General features: G+C 50.1%; 1 long non-coding RNA gene across 1 annotated transcript; it reads right to left on the reverse strand.

The window, feature by feature from the left end:
• Window positions 1–238: 238 nt before the first annotated feature.
• On the reverse strand, window positions 239–7,671 carry LOC141576138 (uncharacterized). The gene is made up of 3 exons (XR_012504368.1): window positions 7,479–7,671; window positions 5,838–6,128; window positions 239–2,726 (listed from the first exon to the last, which is right to left on the reverse strand). It is a non-coding gene; the product is annotated as an uncharacterized LOC141576138 (long non-coding RNA).
• Between the last annotated feature and the right edge of the window lie 12,736 nt (window positions 7,672–20,407).

Genomic DNA, 20,407 nt, shown 5'->3' on the forward strand with positions numbered 1-20,407 from the left:
AGACCATCCCCGGAAACCAGTGCCCCAGAGGACGCTGGTGACTAGAGGGGCCACGGGGCGGAAGGCAGCATGGGATCGGAGGAGGAGGAAGGTTCAGGATAAGGAGATGAAAGGGGGAATGGACAGCACTGTGAGGACCTCGGCAATGAAAGGGAAGAGAAAAGACAGTGACAACTGGAGCGGTGTCGGCGTTAAAAGATGCAGGCTTTCTCACTTAATTTTATTAATTACCATTACATATAGTGACATATATTTATTTGATTAAAGATTAGGTGCCATGTCAAATAACAGGTTATAGTATGTTATTATTTATTAAATAATACATAATAATAGATATACTAGCATATTATGCTGTTTATTTATTATTAGATAGTATATAATACATATGTAGGTATTTATATACATAATATATAATTCATGCATCTATATAATATATAACACATAACAATGTAGGATTATGATTAATATATTTTATAACAAGATTACATAACAATAATGATGTAATATTACCCATTGTACGTCTTGGTTCATGACACATTCTTACCTTAGGTGCCTGTCAGAATTATTTATGTAGTAAAATCTATATTTTAAGAAACAGTTGTGAACCTTTCACCCAGCATCAGAACAGGACTATTGACAGTGACATACTGTGTCCTATCCTGCTCTTGGCCTCTTCTCACAGGAAGTAACCAGCATCCTGAGTCCTGGCTTACCCTTGCCTTGTGTTACTTTCACACACACAACATTTAAGATCAGTTAAAACAAGTGAACTGCAGGTACATGCAACGAAGTGGATGAATCACACACTCTATGCTAAATTGAAAAAGTAAGCCCTAGAAGGTAGCCGATAGTGCGCTATGCTTTTAACTGTGTATATATATGTCAACTAAACTCACTGAATTAAGAACAACTACAGCTAGCTTCCAGGTGGGAGAGGGACAGAGAATAGGTGAGATGAGTAGATTTGCTGCAGGTGAGCGAGTTCCTTTCCAGTGACATGCCATTCTCTCTGAAGCAGGAGGCAAGGCCATCTGCTGGGAGTCAGGGAAGAGACAGAGGGAAGGTTAGAGGTGCGCAGAGAGCAGAGAATGTTGACACCACTGAGTGGTAAGTGGGGAAATGTGCTCACTAGAGAAATCCTGGAGGATTGCCTGGCAGCGGCAACACGGTGGGCATTGATTTGCAGTCTTAGAAACCTGTGCCGGGAGAGCCTGCTGCCTGCAGGCTCAGAACAAGTAGAGCTGGGTGAACCGAGATGGAAGTCGGCCTGGTGAGGAACTGAAAAGGTCAAGGCTCAAGGGGGTTTTGTCTGTCACAGAGTGCTGACTGTGGATGCAGAGCTGGAAGGTGGGGTAGTGGAAGTAAGAGGAATGTGGACAGGCAGGAAAGCAGAGGAGTCAGCGCATGATGCCCCAGTGAGGGTGTAGGGGGGCCAGGGAGGCTGGTGGAGAAGCAGCTGGACGGCTAGAGGTGGGCACTTAAAGGAGAGAACCTGGACCTGGGGTGGAGACACGCCCGGGTATGAGCCCGGGGTTAGGGTGAATGGGGGGTGGCTGGCTCAGGCTGACGGAGAAGAAGACCCTAAAATGAACATACTGGGTGTAGGAGGGAGAATCAACTTTGACGTGTTGATGGTAGGAGGCGAGGCAATACAGAGCTGGTGGTCCAGGTGCTCCTGGCTGAGGCAGATGAGCAGGGAGGCCAGGGTGGCAGGCACTTCTAGGAAAGGATCTGGGTTTTCCATGTGCTCCCACGAGGGGAGGAGCAATCATCTGAAGGGGGAAAGTGAGCACAAGGAGGACAACCCAGGCTCCTGATCAAATGGGGGGTGTGAGGGGGCAAAGCGTCAACTCCAGAGATGGTGACCCAGGAAGCATGGACCACGGGTGAAGTGAGGGGACACTCAGAGAAGAGAGGGAGAAGAGTCTTCTGGGTGTAGGGGGAAGAGAGTCCCCAGGACAAAGGAGCACAGTGGCACAGTGATGAGGATGGCCTGGCTCTATGGTGACACTGCAGGGATGGCTGGATCTTTGTCCTGAGGGCTTAAGTTGGGGGGCTACTGGCCTCATGATGATCCCCCTCTCAGCAGCCTGGACAGACGCTCCCTCTTCAGAGACCTGTGTGGCCACCACTGCTTCCGGAGGGGCTCTGCCTCCATCTTTTATCAGACTTTCCTGCCCAGCCCCCGACCGCCAGCGAGGGAGCCTGGGCCTCGCAGCTGCTTCCCGTGGAGGGACACAGGCTCCTCGGAGAAGCAGGCTGATCTTTCTGTAACCCAGGGCCTAGCTAAGCGCCAGCCCATGCGTGGGCCTCGCAGGGGCTTGGATACTTACTAAACTAACTAAAAGCAGTAGAATAGCAGAGCTGGAGGAAGTGACCACTGAGCTCACAGAGTTCACTGCCCACACCCCCATTCTACAGATGAGGAATCAGACACCAAGCGGTGAAGCAGCCTTGGCCAAGGTCACGCTGCTCCTTAATGCTGGCCTGTGTCGGGCATGCCAAGTGATGAGCTGCAGTGAAGGAGCTGAGGGGGGCTCTGGGGCCAGACAGCTTGGGTTCAAGTCCCAGCTCTGCCATTTACTAGCTGTGTGATTAGTGACTGTCCTTCCTGTAAAGTGCCACCTCATTGGGTTGTCGTGAAAACAGTGTTCCTGGAACAGCAGGACAGAGTTCTGTAAGGGTTTGCTGTTGCTTTGGTTACTATTATTATCGCCAAGTGAACCCTGAAATGAAGAACAAAGACAGCAAGTATTTTTATTTTAAAGGATTTTAAAATCCGATGATGAATGTTTGATTTAGTCTATTCAAGTTTGCATTTGACCCTTACTAACAACTACAGAATGGATGACTTTTGAGGAAATGTTGCTTCATGTCTTTAATTCTCACTAACGACACAGGCTATTCAACAGGAAGCAGTTTCTTTTCCAGGAAGAGGGACAAAATGTTAACAATATCTTGGTCCCTCTCGGTCCCCAGTGAGTTGGTTGTTACCTGTCAACCCAACTTAGGGGAAGTTCCCGCTCCCCCTGGGCTCACTGCGCTGCCCCGTGGCCTCCAGGGCACACTGTTCCCCCACATGAGCCCAGTCTTTTGGTTCTTATCTTTGCTTCAGATCCCTCAAGGACTGCCCATGCCCCAGGGCCCCATCTGCCCCGCCAGCCTCGCCTGCTAGACTCCAGGACACCATCCTGGGTCTCAACCATCCTCTGTTCCTACGCCCTCCCCACTACTCTTCAATTTGTCCTTCAAGTGTGGGCTCCTGTGGCTCGCCACCCAGCAGGGGTCTCACCGGCCTCCACTTCGGGGAACAGCATCGTCCTGCACGGTGCCTAGCGAACCCGTGTGGAGGCAGGAAGTATACAGAACAACAGGTGCTCAGAGGGGCTGCCTTTCCCACTGCAGGGGCCCTGGAGAGCTTTCTCCCGGCTGGTTATTCACAGGCTCTGAAGCTGTGGAATCTCGATCTCACCAATTTAAAGGGCATCATCACTAATTACAAAGGCAATCATTTTTTCAGTAGCAAAAGGAGAAAAGACTTTGTGCCCCGCACCTCCAACTTTCTTCCTCCGCCTACAGAGGTGATTCTCACTGTCCGGGCAAGGGTAGAAAGCAACACACAGAATATTATTTTTCATTTTTTTCCCCACTCTGAAGATTGCTTTCCCAGAACCGATGAAGGCTAGGATGGTTTGGCTTCCCTGGACTGAGGATACAGAGGCACAGTGGGGAGTGGGTGGGGAGATAATTCAGCATAATTGAACCAAACAGAGACATTAAAAGGTTCTACTCTAAACAGAAAGGAAGCAGGATGCTATAGAAATGGGAAATCCATAGTTGAAAATGCAATAACGAGTTACAAGAGAATAAACATGAATATGTAAAAAAGAAAAAAGTACATCAAAATACAAAAAGGTGGGATTGGGAGACAGTAGCAAGAAAAGATAGATTTTTTTCTCTTTCTTCTTTTTTCTCATTATTCTTAGGATGTGTTGGAGCCTACGTGATTACCAGTCTATAGGAAATAGATATAGTAATGGGTTGATATACTTGAAAAATTAAGTAACCCCAAATCGAAAGCATACAATAGAGTCGCAAAAAAAAAAAAAACCCCAAAAAGAAACAAACTCAAAATGGCTTAAAGACTTAAACATTAGACAAGATGCTATAAACCTCTCAGAAGAAAACATAGGCAAAACATTTGACATACATCTCAGCAACGTTTTGCTAGGGCAATCCACCCAAGAAACAGAAATAAAAGCCAAAATAAACAAATGGGACCTAATTAAACCTATCAATTTTTTCACAGCAATAGAAACAATAAGCAAAACAAAAAGACAACCTATGGAATGGGAGAAAATATTTGCAAAAGATGAGACTGAACATGGCTTAACTTCTAGACTATATAAATAGTTCATACAACTTAATAAGAAAAAAAATAAACAACCTAATCCAAAAATGGGCAGAACAACTAAACAAGCAATTCTCCTATGAAGATATACAAATGGCCAATAGACATATGAAAAAAGGCTCAATATCGCTCATTATCAGAGAAATGCAAATCAAAACTACAATAACTTATCATCTCACTCCAATCAGAATGGCCACCATTCAAAAATCCACAAACCATAAATGCTGGAGAGGCTGTGGAGAAACGGAAACACTCCTACATTTTTGGTGGGAATGTAATTTGGTGCAGCCACTGTGGAAAACAGTATGGAGATACCTCAAAAGCCTAAAAAAAGACTTATCATTTGATCCAGCAATCCCACTCCTGGGCATATATCCAGAGGGAACCTTAATTCCAAAATATACCTGCACTCCAATGTTCACAGCAGCATTGTTTACAATGACCAAGACATAGAAGCAACCTAAAGGCCCACTGACAGATGATTGGATAAAGATGTAGTATTTGGATATAAAAGAATATTACTCAGTCATAACAAAGAAGGAATTTATGCCATTTACAGCAACATGGATGGACCTGGAGATTATCACACTAAAGTGAAATAACTCAGAGAAAGACAAGTATCATATGATATCACTTATATGTGGAATTTTTAAAAATGATAAAAATGAACTTACTTACAAAACAAAAACAGGCTCACAGCCTTAGAAAACAAGCTTAGGAGTTTGGGATTAACAATTATAAACTACTATATTTAAAACAGACAAACAAAAAGGATTCACTGTAGAACACGGGAAATTGTTCAGTATCTTGCAACCTATTATGGAAAAGAAGCTGAAAAATAATAGACTATGTATATGTACAACTGAATCACTATGCTGTATATCTGAAGCCAACAAAACAGCTGTATATCTGAAACTAACAAAACATGGTAAATCAACCACATTTCAATTAAAAAAAAAGATAAGCTCTAAATACCTTTATTCAAAGAAAATCTTCAACTCTTACCTCTTACAAAAAGTAAAATGGGAAGCTTGAGCAGGACCAAATTATACTGAATGAGAGGTTACATACCTTCTCCAGCACGTGGCCCATGCTACACACACATCGTGTTTTCCTTCAGCTAAGAATGGCCCTTACTGCCCAGGGAAAGATTCCTGCTGGGACAAGTCCTCTCTGGCAGTGGCCTCCTTGTCACCGCTCCATCTCACCAGGAGGCCAGGGTTTTCAGAGGGGAGGGAACACAGAGCTCATACACTTCAGATCTATTTCCTGAGAAAAACTATGGAAAGACCAAATTCACCTGCAGTGCGGGAAACATGAGCAAGACCCCTAAGAAGACCAACAAGCCCAAAGCAAGACGGCCCGACGTTCACATCGGAAACAGAACAACAACCGTCTGGCCCCAGTTACACGATCACAATCTCACCTGCAATGAACTGTTCGTATTCAGTGTCAGGGATGTTTCTGTTGAGACTTGAGAGATCAAAAGTCAGACCAGGGAATCCGGACCTGGTGGATGTCCAGGCTCTGCCAATGGTAGAGGCGGCCCCAAGGGGGTATCACCAGCACCGACTCCTCCATTTCCAGCAGGGTCTTCTGGAGGAAGGCGATGTGGATACAGACGCCCCTACGGAGGCTGAAGCCCTCTAGAGGGTTGACGTCACACAGAAGGTACATGGCAGGAAGCAAAGGAGAGCGGGTCTTCAGGGCCAGGCCTCTGCACAGGAATCCCGGCTTAGATAGAACAGATACAACCAGAATCCCTGCACAGCACATGGCCTAGACTCAAGACACGTTCAGCAGCTTCTGGTTTGTATAGTGGAGGCACTGCCCACCCGTCTCCATGTGGCCAATTACTTCGAGTCCGGGAGCACATGCAGAAGACATCTTGGCATCTGTCTAACAACACCAAGCACCTGACTAGCACCTGAGCACCCGTTCTCCAGGGGCTCTCAAGCTTCTTGGCCTACAGACCCCTGTACACTCTTAATTACTGAGGACTCCAAAAGGCTGCTGTTTATGTGGGTTAAATCTATCAATAGTTCCTGTGTTAGAAGTTAAATAAGAACTTTAAAAAGTGCTTATGAGTTCATTTAAAAATAATAACAACCTACTACCTGTTACCATTAATACTCTTAAGCAAAAAATAAGTATATTTTTCTAAACAAATATCATTAATGAGAAGAATAGCAGTGATTTTAATTTCTGCAAATCTCTTTTGGACTGGTGAGAGCTGAATTCTTTCTGCTTCTACATTCCCTGTTTTGTGATATCACAGACCAGGTTTTCCGTGGAAAAGCCCACAGGAAACTCGAGAGTGCAAGAGTGTGCAAAAGGAAGGTGACATACCGGCGTTTCTACGAAAATAGTCTTGCATCTCAGGGGCCTTGGACACACTTTGATAACTGCTGCCTTACCCTAGGCGAGACTCTCCTACACAAGAGCCAGGCAAGGGTCCTGGCTTCTTTAATGAGTTACCGCAGTAACACCCCTCCCTTCTATGTGTTAATGTTTCCCACAACCTCCATTACTGCAGATAAGGATGTAATCCTCAAATGGGTCCTCTAATCCCACAAGACTGCCAACCTTGAGAGGGAGGGCCCATCTTCCATCCCTACCGCCTGCACAGTCTATTTTGAGTTAAGCCCTAGATAACTGCTAATCGGCACTGACCCTTGTCTTATTCCTGAGGTTTATCGAAGGAGCCAACATCTGGATGGAACTGAATTTCCCTGCAGATAAACAAGGCTGATAAACCCCACCGTTCCAACATCTGATTCTGGGGCTCTACAAAACCCCGGTAAGGCCCCGCTTCATAAAAGACGGATCCACCGCCTGCCCTTCCCGGGGGTTCTGGGAGGCCGCGGCCACGCAGGGCGACCCGGACTCGCGGTCCCATCCCCAGCGCTCGAGGTGGAGGAAAGCCCGAGGCTGTGCCCCAGCCCTGTCCCCCCCCCGCCCCAACCCGCTCCCCGGCACCACAGCTCATCCCCGGCAGCCACACCAACCCGGATCCAACCCCGGTCCGTGTACACCAGCCCCGCCAAAGGCGCGGCGGTAAGTTTACCGTCTGTGGGACGCCGCCCCAGACAGGATGTCGGCCGCCGACTGACCAGGCCAGAACTAGTCGCCCGGCCGAGCAAGCCGCCATCCCCCGCAGCAAGCATCGTCATGGTCCCTGGCAGCTGCACACTTCCGGAGCCCGCTGCCCGCCCCAGAATCGCAGGCCGGCCCGCGCGGAGCGCGGCGCATGAAGCCATGGCAACGCCGCGGGGCCCTCCCCTAGCGCTTGCGTCTGCGTCCTCCCGAGGCTAGACGTGCGAGGGCAGAACTTGCGGAGCCAATGGGAGCCAGGGCGCGGCCAGGACGGGGGTGGGGGGAGGCTTATGTGGCAGCTGGGTGGGGCCGCGGCGGGAGGGGCCACGCGGACGTCCTCACCTGCAGGTGGCGCCGGCCGGAGGCTGGGGCGGTGCTGCCACCTGTGGGCGGGGCGGCGGGGCGGCGGGGCAGCGGGGCAGCGGGGCGGGGGGCGGGGCACCCTCACCTTTCCGTGTGCAGGGCTCAGCCTGGACTCCGCTGCCTCCGCTTGCACCGGACGTGGACCCAGGCTGCCGGTGGGCAAGATAGAGGACTGAGCCCAGGCACGCACGGCTGGCCAGATAGGGCACCTGAAGTGAAGATCCGCCAGGCCTGCTGCCGGCCTTGAGTTCGCGCTGCTGGGAAGTTTCCAAGAAGACGGGATCTGTCCCAATTGGGGAGGTAGGGCAGGGGTGCCAGAGGCCGGGTGAGGTGTGGTCTTACAGGAGAGCCACGGTGAGAGGGTGCAGAGCAGCCCCTGTGTTGGCGGGGCTAGGAATTTGGGGTATGGGGTGGGGATGGTGTGTGCCATGCTCTGTGGTCTCCCCAAGAACTCTCACCCCCAAGCATGGGACACTTCTCCTCCCAGCCTTCACTGCATCCCCTGCCTTCCCCAGCACCACCGGCCCTGCCCCCGGAGTGTCCCATGACCTCTCCCCACACCGGGCACTGTCCCTGTTACAGGTACTGAGCTCCTGGTGGTTCTAGCCCGAGGGTGGTGGCTGTATGTGACCAGTTATTATGCCTGGAGACTTTGTATGAAACCTCAGACCATAATGCAGGCGTGCACAGAGGCCCCTCAAGCAGGATTCCCTGCATGGCCCTCCCCACCACGCACCCACAGCGCAGCTGCCACACCGGGCAAAGCCTGCCAGAAGACTGCTGGTCCCTCTCCTCCTGTCCCTGATCAAGAGTACACCACCCACACTCCTGAGTATTTAGGGGGCCTTAGAAGAGCAGCTGGTATTTTCATGGGGAAATATTTGCTCTTTTGGGAAGATTTGAGTGCAAAGGTATGTAGGGTATGCTTTTTCTGTTGCTCTGGAACTGGTGACTTAGATGCAAACTTAAGTCAAAGCAGTTTTTAGAGAGCCGCAAAATATCTAACCCAAAGATCGTTGTTCCCCAACAAAGGCAACATCACCTGGCGGGTGGGGGGCCTGGTGCATCTCTCTGAAGGTTGGGGCTTGCACCCTCCAGCTGTGACAGAGCCCGAAACAGCTCTGAACACGCTCCAACAGGCTTTTCCATCACAAACTGCCTTTATTTTGAATCTGGGTGAAGGAACCAGCTGAGAAACCTGGGTAAATCTTCCTGGGTGTAACCAGGCCGTTTATGCTGAATGAAAGAGCGGCTCTCCACATGCTAACATCTTAGAACTGAATGTGTGTCGAAGCCTTCATGCATGTAGCGTGTTGGGAACAGCGTTTCATGGTGAGGGGAACTATATAACTTACATGTGTATGGGGAAGCCCTCACTCCAACAAGCTTTTCCTGCGAAAACTGCCTTTATTTTGAAATTGGGTCTTGTGAGAAATCTTGGTAAGCGTTCCTAGGTGTGACCATGCCCATTACGCTGGATGAAAGAGCGGCTCTACACCTGTTCACATCTCAGAAATGAATGTGTGTGGAAGCCGTCATTCACGTAACGTGTTGGGAACAGAGTTTCGTGGTGAGAAGGACTGTGTAAATTACATGTCTACGATGAAGCACTCGCTCGAACTGGGTATTCCAGCGCATGCTGCCTTTATTTCGAAACTGGCTTCTCAGAAGACCTGCGGTCTCCACTGCAGGTCTGTCTCCAAGCCAGGAATGACCTGGGAGAGGTTTTATGAGTCTTTAAGGGAAAAAAAAACCAAACAAATCTTTAGACAAATTACTGAAAGTAACTTCCAGCTTTCCCGGGAAAGCCCTCTTTCCAATGTTTAAGGCTAGTTGACAGGGTGCCAAGTTGCCTAACCACTCACAGCTGAGCAACTGCTAACTCTCCAGCTCCCCGCAGCAGCCACCTGTGGCAACTTGGCCATGAGAGGGCAAGAAAGCTCTTTCCCCTCGCCCTCGCCAGCGTGGCTTGGGAAGCAGTGGAGGCTGAAAGAAAGGGCCCCACCCTGAGGTTTGGGGGGCCTGCAGCACAGCCAGAGGAGCGGGGGTTTTCAGAGTGGCCCAGCAGGGAAACCAGGCAAAGCCGACTGGCCCAAGTCTTCCCTGCCCAGAGAGCCCCATGAATTGCTTTGGGCCCCACACCCCATTTGGGCCCCCTGCAAAAAGGTACCACGGGATCCACACCTGAGAAGGCAGAAGGACGGCCCTTTGGCCTGGGGTCCCATCAGATGTGTCCTGTGAGATCTGTGGCCACATACCTTCCTTGTCTCTCCAGGTCACTGAAGGGTCTGTGCTGGGCACCTTGGTGGTCAGGGACATGGGAAAAACTCTAAACTCTGAAAAAGGACAGAGAGACTCTTCCTGGAAGCAAGGATTCCAGGGAGACGCCTTGCCCAGAACTGGGGGACTGTGTCCTGAGTAGAGCCCTGGAGGCAATGTGGGGCTGTGGGGTCCTCTTCAGAGAAGGGAGCAGGTGTGCTTTCCGGGGGTGGGGTCCTGCTTTGTCCAGTCATATCCTCATGTAAGACTCATTTACAAACACCTCCCTGTCTACCTAGGGGTGGCCCCAGGGGTGGGGGAAGGGGAGGAGACTGAAGGGTGCAGACTTAGAGCCCCCTGACCCACACACGGAGCCAAGGGTCAGTGGGGACATCTTGGGGGTCCACTGCAGGGGTGGAGGACGAGCACTAAGAACATGCCAAGTCGTGCAATAAATGACCCGTGACCATGAGACACAGGTGGCCGTACACCAAAGGAGGGAGACAGAAATTTAGACCCAGGCTCTGAGAACCTTGAGAGGGGTTGGAGGGTCCCAGGAGCCCTCAGGAACAGCTCTTCTAGGGGCACAGACATCCCAATACACACATTTCTCATGGATGCTTTTTGGGGTGCAGAGTGAGTTACCAGGATCCTGAACTTAGTATGGAATCCCACCCCCTTTTTCATCAAGGTTCCTGGCAATAAATTGCTATCATTTGTCCCTGGACATGCACACGGGAGCTGACTGCTGTGGGGGTCACTGCAGGACTATAATCTTCTGGTGTGGGCTCTGTGACCACAGAAACCCAGGGGGATTTCTTAACGGGAGCACCTGGAGACCATGCCTGCAAGGACCACCCTCATGGGATGGCCAAGGAGCCCGTGGTACCCAGGTGACCAAGTGACCAAGTTGTGAGGTTGCCTGGGGTACTCTGGTGGCATGTAGATTTCTGTGGTCAGCACGTGGGCCCAGCACTGCAGGATGGTCTGCACAAAGAGGGGCCTGCCCTCCTGATGATGGCTTCTAACACCTGTAGGGAAACTGCTCCCAGGGCTCCTGGAGGTCCACAGTGAGAGTGTCCTGCCAGCCATGTGGGGTCACCTTCCCCTGATGCAGAAGCAGACCTCTCCCCTTGAGGCCCAGGGGACACGTGGCTCAGGTCCCACCTGTGTGCCCTGGACACGCAGAGCCCCGAGCTCTGGCTCCGACAGGGGTGTGGTCGTGTCGGGGCAGGAAAGGCCCAGAGAGGGGGCTCATTCAGGGACAGAGGCCACTCTGCAGGGATGCTGGACCTGGCAGCGATACACTGCTTCAGAAGTCCCCTGGGCTGGGTTTCTATTCTGTGGGATGGTAGGGCCTCTCCTTCCTTTGGTGCAGTGGGGGAACTAGATCCATCGTCAATGTCAGCCCTGAAAACGGAGGCTGCGCTACCTCCATTCCTGGAAAGAAAAATCAGGCCCCTCCAGTCCAGGTGACTCAGAAAGTCATTCAGCAATGTTTGGGGTCCCCACTTTAGGCTTTGGATTAGAGCTAAGTGGCTCAGGAGACCAGATCCCTGTCCGTCGCTCCAGGAGTAGGCTTTCTGCTGGGGGACAGGATCCTCACAAACAAGTGTGTCTTTGTGGGTCACTCCCCTCTGACCAGCTGGGAGGCAGGGTGCAGTTGTGGGAAATCGTGTTTCCATGAGGAGAGGGCCACCAAGTGGTGGGGGCACAGGAGACTGTGAGAATGAGTCCCGCAGCCTTTCTGGAATCAAAAAACTGGCAAATGTGAAAAAGTGCATAATTTGTTTTATTGAACAGGCTGCTTGTGTAAGTTTGGAGGGCCAGGTTCAAGGACTCTGCATCCCTCCAGGACAACAGCCTCAAGAGAAGAACAGACAGAGCAGGAGGAGATCTGGGGTTTCTCCCAGGAATGAGGCGGAACAGGGATTTCTGCAGATTTGCAAGGAGACCCCGACCACTGAGCACAGGGTTACAACCCCACGTGACCCCTGTCGTATTTGGCTTGGGTCTGGGTCTCGCCTGATCATGTATTCTTCCAGCTGAGTTCCAGAAACTGAGGGTGGACTTAGAGGGTCTGCGTTTGGAATCTAGTGAGGAGGTGGAGGGTCCTTTATCTTGAGTCCCTCCAGCCTAATCACCTTAGCTGAAGCCCAACACCCCCCAGGCCTCCAGGGTGGCCGTGGAGGGAGAGCATACCTGGCAGGTGACCTAGGGGTTCCACTGCTATGTCCCTCCCTTGTCTTCATTCCCTTTCACCTCGGAAGGTGTGATTGTCTCGTGTCATGGTGGCCACCGCAGTGTCCCTCCCAGCAATCTCTCTTCTCTGTCAGGTGGGATCCCCACCCCCGCTCATCCTTCTCTCTGCATGGATGCTGAAGGACCAGGCCCACCTGAAGTTCTGAGCTTGAGCAGTAAGGTGGAAACAAAGAAACCAATGGAAACAAAGAAGCAAGTGACTGTGGCAAATCTCCCCACCACAGAGAAGCTGCCCTGAGTGGAAGGGTAGGTGTGGGCACGCCCATTTATTTCCTGTCTCCCAGTGCTCTTAGCTTTCTTATTGCAGACCTGCATGGTTACAACAAAATGATCTGCAAAACTGAAAATATTTACTCTCTCACTTTTACAGAAAAGGCTGACCAGCCTCTGGCCCCAGTACCAGGCAAGTGATTGGAGTTCCTTTTCAGTTTGGAAACATCTGGGCAGGCCCAGGTTTGCAAAAGTCTTTAAGAGTAGTTACGGAGTTTTGCTTCTAAAATTTTTTACGGCTCTATATACTTCTGAGATGCGGTTGTGCTGTGTAATTCTGAGCCGGGATTTTCTCAAACTGTTTCTCATTACTTATACCAGACATGCCTAAATTCCAAGGGAACTGCATATTAAGGAAGCCATGGAATTTAGGAAAATGATGCAGATCTCATTTACTTTTAAGCATCGATGTACCTCCATCATGGCAGTATTGTTTATCTGTTATTAATAGGGGAACTAAGTAGTAACCAGATTAATAGAAAATAGTAGATTTTAGGTACACAGGTTCATCTTTTCAACATTTTTTGTAATGTTTGCAGTTTAAGATGATCATTCCTGGGAAACAGGCAGCCTCTTAGAATGAAATAGCATTTCCTCTGAACCATACTTCATTATTATTTCATAGACAGCAGTAAGGGTAATCACACATCACACATTTGGGGACCTCAAAGAGAAAATGTAACTTTCTTGGCACGCACTCCCCCGACTCCCCCTGCTCTGTTCACTGTCCCATTCTCCCTGGAAGGCTCTTTCTTATCTTCTGCTCATGGCTCCAGCAACTCTTTCTTCCTCCTCGTCCCTCAGCTGGTAAGGTTACTTTTCTACTTTGAACAAGCAAACAAGCCAACAGAAAAGAAAATTCACAAGCAACTCCCAGCACATCCGCTCGCCTTCTGATGTCTGTGACCTCACTCTCGGTGCCCCACCTCTTATTACAAGTGACATCGAAAGCCAGATACTCCAAAAGTCCCCGGGGCCCCATCCCTCCCATCTTCTCCGGGCTGTCACTCCCCAAACCATCCTATCTCTCACAACCTCATCTATTTTGTTCTCCTGCTAGTTGGCTCCTATCAGTATATAAACGTCCATCCTCTTAAAAGGAACAAACAGCACTCCTTGAACCTAATTCACCCCCAGCAACTGCCACCCTGTGTCTTTGCAGCAAATCTTTAAGGAGATGTTTAAACTCACTGTCTGCATCTTCCCTTGAGCCTTCCCCTTTTACACCCAGTCTGGCTTTTCCCCTGATCCCTCGCTCTATGGAAACTGCCCTGTGAAGGCCATCAGTGACCCCACGATGCTAAATATATTGGTCAATTTTCAGTCCTCATCATGCGTAGCCCCTCGGCCCCATTTGACCCAGCTCTTCCATCCCTTCTCCCGCGTGTTCCTGCTTCACTCAACCTCCATCCATCGCTCTGTCTGCTTTCTGCTTTTGGTCTACTGGCTGGTCCTTTGTCAATGTCTCCTCTTTTTTCCAAACATGTACTGTGGGTGTGCCCCAGGGTTGGTTCCTGGGCCTCTCCTCTCTCTCTCTGCTATTCCTTTGGCGGAAACAACCCAGCCTTGGAAATTGGCATGCCATCAATTTCTCGATTTCTCCAAAACTCCCTGATTTGCCCTTTCCATCTGGACCTTTATCCCTGAGACTCACATACTTTTTGTTTCATTCATCTTGCTTTCACATTCATACAAATGTTCTACTATGTAATTACTTTGACAAATTTTGAATCAGTACATATATATCATGTAAAATACTCAAATCTGTATTATTTCCACTAAGATGCTTATTCTACCTTAGAACCCTTCTGCATTTCTGTATTTATGTGAATAAAGCGAATAGTATTTCTACAAGCCTCATAGTTAAACAGTGTGTTTGTTTGGGGCTGTTATGTAACATGAAATAATAATACATCAACATAGTACTTTTTCATTTATTTTTATGTAACACCGAGATGAGGTTTTTGCACTGAAGACTGGTTTTATTGAAATTTTACCTATGTTATACACAGTCAGTTTATGTGAAGGCCCTCATTTCTCCCCTTTTCTGATATATTTTCCATTTGGCTATTATAACATATACCTTGGCATGAAACAAAATTCCTAAATCATTCACATAATGCAATTAGTACATTTAATTTATATTTTTTAAATATTAAAAATAAAAAGAAAACAGACACCACTACCTATTAAGCATTTCTGTGGCAATATGTAATACACCCCTTAACCATGACATTGAAGAACTGAGCTGATTCCAGCCTTTTCCGCCTGCTCAGCCCCACCTTGTCCCATACCCTGTGGATGGAGAGGACATCCCTCCCATTGTCCAGGTCCAGATGTTGGAACCATGTCCTTTCTCTCTCTTTCTCTTACACACACAGACTGGAAATACAGCTTGTTAGAAAATTCTCGATACTCTGTCTTCATTAACCACCTGCTCCCTGCTCCCCGCCCTCCTAAGTGCCTCCTTCAGCCCTTCCTGGACACCAATAGCCTCCTGTTTCCATCTTTGCTTTCCTACAATCTCTCATCCACACAGAGTCAGAGGGAGCCTGTAAAAGCATACATTGAGGGGGTGGGTGTAGCTCAGTGGTAGGGCGCATGCTTAGCATGCATGAGATCCTGGGTTCAATCCCCAGCACCTTCATTAAAATAAATAAATTACCTCCCACTAAAAACACAAACACAAAAGCATAAGTTGGACTACATCACCCCTCCCCTCAAAATTCACTAAACGGCTCACCATTCCATTAGGAGCCAAAGCTGTCACAAAGGCCTCAGGACCCGGCGTGCTCTGCCTCTCTGCCCACACTCTCCCCCTCACTCTGGGGGCCTCTGGCTCCGGCTCTTCCTTCTTCCTCTGGATCTATTCTGCTTCAATTTCATTACTCTGTGAGATCTGCCAGGATTGCCTTATTCCCTCCTGCTTGCCTCCCACCCCACCGCCATCACCCGAATTTGCTCATATCACTCTTATGTTTTTTAAAATTTTCCAAGCTCTTGCTACCCCCAACATGCTGCCTGTTTCCTCTGCTAAAACTCTGAGCCCCCAGTGATGGGGAGTCATGTCTATTTTGTTGACTGATAAAGCCCGAGAGCCTTGGGAACGGGTCTAGTTAGGAGATTCCCATACGTAGTAGGAGCTTATACACATTTGCTGAATGAATGTAGATGCCCTGGTCCAATCCGATGGAGCACTTCTGTGTCCTGCTCAAACAATAACTTTCCTTTCCACCTGAGAGGTTGTGACAACTTCCTTGCTGATCAAAGGCAAGATCTTTTTGCTTTATGCTGTTAACCTTAGGCGGGGAGCCTGGGGGATCTTCATATATATTTATAAATTTGGTTCACTCTGCAGTTTGTCTTTAGTCTCTGTGTAATTTTTAGAAACTCTTTATGAGTGATCATTCTTCCATCAGATTCAACAGGGTCCAGGGGGAAGTACCAAGCCTGTCTCATCGGCCATCCTGTATGTCATGTCCTGGGACCCAGTGGATGCTCAGCACGTAAGTGAATCGACAGGATTGAGTGAAGAGATGTGAGCATATCCTTATTGTGGTGGCTGCTTTCTGTCCGATGCCTTGAGTTTTGGGGAAGTGTTTACAAGTGCGGAGAGGGGAGATCAGGTCCTCTGTGCTCTTCCTGAGTGCCCTGGCTTTACCCATTCCCCCAGCCCACTCTGGGCAGCCAAACCGAGGAGCTGGGCCACCGGGGGTTGTGCTGATCAATAATCCACCTTCACCCCAAGTCCGGGGGGTAGGTACACCTGGTTGTAGACTCTGGAGTCAGGTCCTTGGAGGAATTCCTCACCGAACTATGTTTTGGACATTTTATTTTCCTCTATAACCTCCAGCTGAAGAAGAAGATTGTCTTAGACACATGAAAGTTGAGGACGCCTACTGTCCCCTCCGAACCCAGGTGAGGCTGGGAGTCTGCTGTTTGTATAGCCAGTGGGCTCATGTTGCTTTGGACATCTCTATGCCTGAATTCCTGCAGTACACTCGGTGGTAAGGACGGGGGTGCCTGGCAGGGAGGGAAGCGGGTCGGGAGACTGCACAGCTGGGGAGATGTTAACCTGGGGTGAGCGGGAGCCTGCTGATGCATGGCTTCTCGGTGCAGGGAACTCTCCACACTCAGAGGGGTTCCCACTCCGGCAAGGGCCCTTTGATCAGGGAGCTGGGCTTTCAGTGGACCACAGGGGTCCCTGTGAGGATTAAGGTGCCTTCAGTCAACGGAATTGAGGGGTCCAGCGGCACTTAAATTAACTGTGCACTCAAACCCAGCCCCCACCTCTTTCATACTGTTTCCTAATCTGGAAAACTGGAATGATATTAACCATCCCGCGGGGTCATTGATGGGCTGGGAAAGACTAGACAGTCAGGAGCTGGAATTCCTCTGTCCCCTGATTGTTTTCCTTCTTTCTGACTGTTTGCTCTCACAAGCTCAGTCTCTCTGTCTCTCTCTCTTTCACTTCTAACTTTCTCTCATGCTCTGGTTTCATTTGATTTCCAACCACCTCCCCTCCCCCTCGCCAGCTAGATGAGTGAACTTGATTTCTGTGTGTCAGTTCCAAATTCTTAGGAAAGATGCTGTGTCCCCCTCTGGATCTGTTGTCCAACCCATCAGTTGTGGCCAGAGGATCGAGTCCCTCTGGGACCAGCGGAGGGTCTCTGCCCAGCCCCCAGCCACCACTGTGGGAGCACATAGCTCTCCGAGGAGGAGGTACTGGCTGTGACCTTGATTCAGTCAGTATGAATTTATGTCTCCTCTTGCCCCACCTTCATCCTCCTAAACAAAGATGAAAATTAAACACTCCCGGGATTTGTGTCATGGAACACTCAGGGTGGGGGCTAAGGGGGCTGGAATCTCTGCTGTATGTAAGGGGCTACTGTGAATCCCCAACGAGAGCCTGCAAAGGGAACACCACCGGCCCCACCCGGCACTTAGGGCGCTGAGTCTGCGTGATGTTGTGCTAGGCTTCTGACCACAGCTCGGGGGTCTGGTCTGACCAGTTAGCCTTTGAAATCAACCAGCTTTGGATTCCTCAATCCCTCCCTGTGGATTTACCTGAACCACCAGCTTCTGTATCTCTGAAGACAGATGATGGAGACCCTTCACTTAAGCCGTTCGCACAGCCCTTTGCAGGCCTTTGTGCTGCGCGGTCTGCCCAGCGAGCTGACCGAGGTTGGTATTTTACTGATGTTAGAAATAGTCTGGTTTCCTGATGCACTGTTTCACTGAACAAGCAATAGAAGCCACTTCTCGCTGATAAAAGCAAAAAAGGGACTTAATGAGAAGATACTGGGAGGGTATGTGGAGTGGCCAGGACTGGAGCCAACCCAGGAGCTGTAGGGGGTGTTAGCCCCAGGCACCAGGCTGGGCGGGGTGCTGCTGGGCCCCCTGCCACCCCAGAAGGGACCCCTCTCCACCTGACCCTCCACCTCACTCACTGCAGGTTCACGTCCCGGCAGGGCCAGGTCACATTGAATCCACCAGCACACACCTCAGTGGGGGAGCTTTCCCCGTCTCAGCTGAGGGCATGCCCGGTGTGGGGAGAGGCCCAGTTAGAGGAAGGTGGTTTTCCTACTGTCCCGAGTTAAGGTGTAAGTCAGTGCCCATCCCTCAGGCAAGCCGGGCTGGTCAGACCTCACTGTGGTGAGTAGGCCGTCTGAGTTCACTTATTACTTTCTATGTTTGAAGGCCCTGGAGGGAGAATAAGTGAAGGTTCTAGTACTTATTTTGTGTTTCCCACGTACCAGGTTCGGTAAGCAAGCCACTTCAGACAAGGCCCAGAGCAACCACGTTAGTAGGCCACAAAGCAAGTCGTGCAGTCAGGCCTCTGTGGTCCCGAAACACGTGTCCCCATCGGCTCCGTACTTACCAGCGGAAACTGGGGGGATTTATGGGACTCTGTGCTCCTGTAGGGGCTGGGATGTGTGTGTTTAAATCCACATCTTCAGAAACTCGGCTAGAACCACAGCCACTGATTGTCTGCATGGAGGCAGAGGAGGGGAGGCTTCCAGCCTCTGGTCCAGCTCGTGTGGAGCTCAGAAGTTGCTCCTTCTGTCCTGAAAACAACACCAGGGCTGAGGGAGCTGCAAACCCACTGCTCTTCTTAGATCCCAGAAAACTGAGGGGAAAATCTGCTCCCAACACAGAGAGGCAGCCGGGCAGGCTTGGAGAGTCACAGCTCCTAGGGCAGAACCCGCTTTTGTTAGAACCCCGGGGGCAGGCAGATTTAACAGGTCCCTGAGGCCAGCGGGAGGCTCAGCATGGGGAAGTCTGAGTGTGACAACTCCAGGGGGCCAGTCAGACGGGCCCCATGCTCTTTTTCATGCATTTCACTTCCAGGACCATGCCCTGTTCTCAGAATGAAGGTCAGAGAAAAACCCCTCATGCTTCCTGCCTGGAAAGGAGAAAATAACTCTATTGAAATATACCCAGAACATTCTGTTTCATTGGGGGAAGTTGTTTTTTGTTTGTTTTTTTAATGAGAAATTATTTTACCAGAGCCTAACCAACCTGGGGGAAGGGAAATACCTTCTGTGTCGCCCAAATTTGGGTGGGGGGAAAGAGACACACTTGTGGAGGTCACAGCTCAGGGCACAGGCTCAATGAGAAATAATCACAGGACTACAGATGCTCCCCTCTGTCCCACCACCCCATCACCTTACCTCCATGTCAGTAGGGCCCCTGTGTAATAACAGGAATAAAACTGAAAGAAGTAAATGTCTCAGGAGTGCCTAGGGAAAACCCAAAGACAGCGGGGAGATGAAAACAAGGACATACAGGCTGTTTTAGCCTCTCACACCAATAGCTGTAGCAAATTACACACAACCCATTCCCAGCAGATAAATAGAAAATCTCACAGAAGGAACTATTTATTTTGGTTCTCTTACCCAGGGCATCCCACGTTGCATACTCGTCTAGTATTTAATGGAAGCAAGTCCATCTCAGAAGGGACATAACTGAAGAGGGATGGCTTTCCAGACTCTGACGGGCAGAGAGAGCACCAGCCTGGGTGCGAGCACGGTGAGGGGTGCGGTTGGGGGTGGGCTGCCTTCTTCCCCAAATAAGGAAAGTTCCTGAAGCCAGCACAGTGGGAAGGAGGGCCATGGGGTGGAAGCAGCCAGACTTCTTCCTGAGAACTGATGGGATGCCTCCAAGGGACCATTCAGTTGTCCAAACTGGGCCCTGAGGTTGGGAGCCAGTCTGTCAGCCTCAGAGCCCAGGACTGAGGTGAGCGCACAGCAGGTCTTACTTGGCCGGGTCCATTTCACTTCCGTGAAGCCCTGTGTAAAACATGAAGCGTGGACGGCCTTATGAGCACAGCTCTGCCCTCAAGAGCGGTTTCAACTCCTCTCTTCCCAGAGAACAGTATCTCTGAGCCCATCCTGGGTGACGTCAGAGAGATCACCCTAGTGGCCCAGCCTAGTGGCAGAGAACATATACTTTCTGGCAGGGAACCCCAGAGGTCCACTGATGCATCATGTGCTGGCAAGGATATGAGTCCCTGCACGCTGGTGCAACAGCAGAGGCTCTGCCACAGGCCCAAGAGGTGGTGTGTGGGACATGCAGGGGTGCAGGGATGTAGGTGGTGCAAGGTGAAATTTGTGCCAGGGGTGCACGGGCTGTGGAGGGTGCAGGCAGTTCAGGGGCACAGGGAGTGCAGGGGTGCAGGAATGCAGGGATTGCAGAGGTTCAAGAGTGCATGCAGTGCAGGGGCTGCAGGGGTTGCAGGGGTGT

Source organism: Camelus bactrianus, chromosome 36, assembly GCF_048773025.1.
Source record: "Camelus bactrianus isolate YW-2024 breed Bactrian camel chromosome 36, ASM4877302v1, whole genome shotgun sequence".
NCBI classification, from domain to species: domain Eukaryota; kingdom Metazoa; phylum Chordata; class Mammalia; order Artiodactyla; family Camelidae; genus Camelus; species Camelus bactrianus.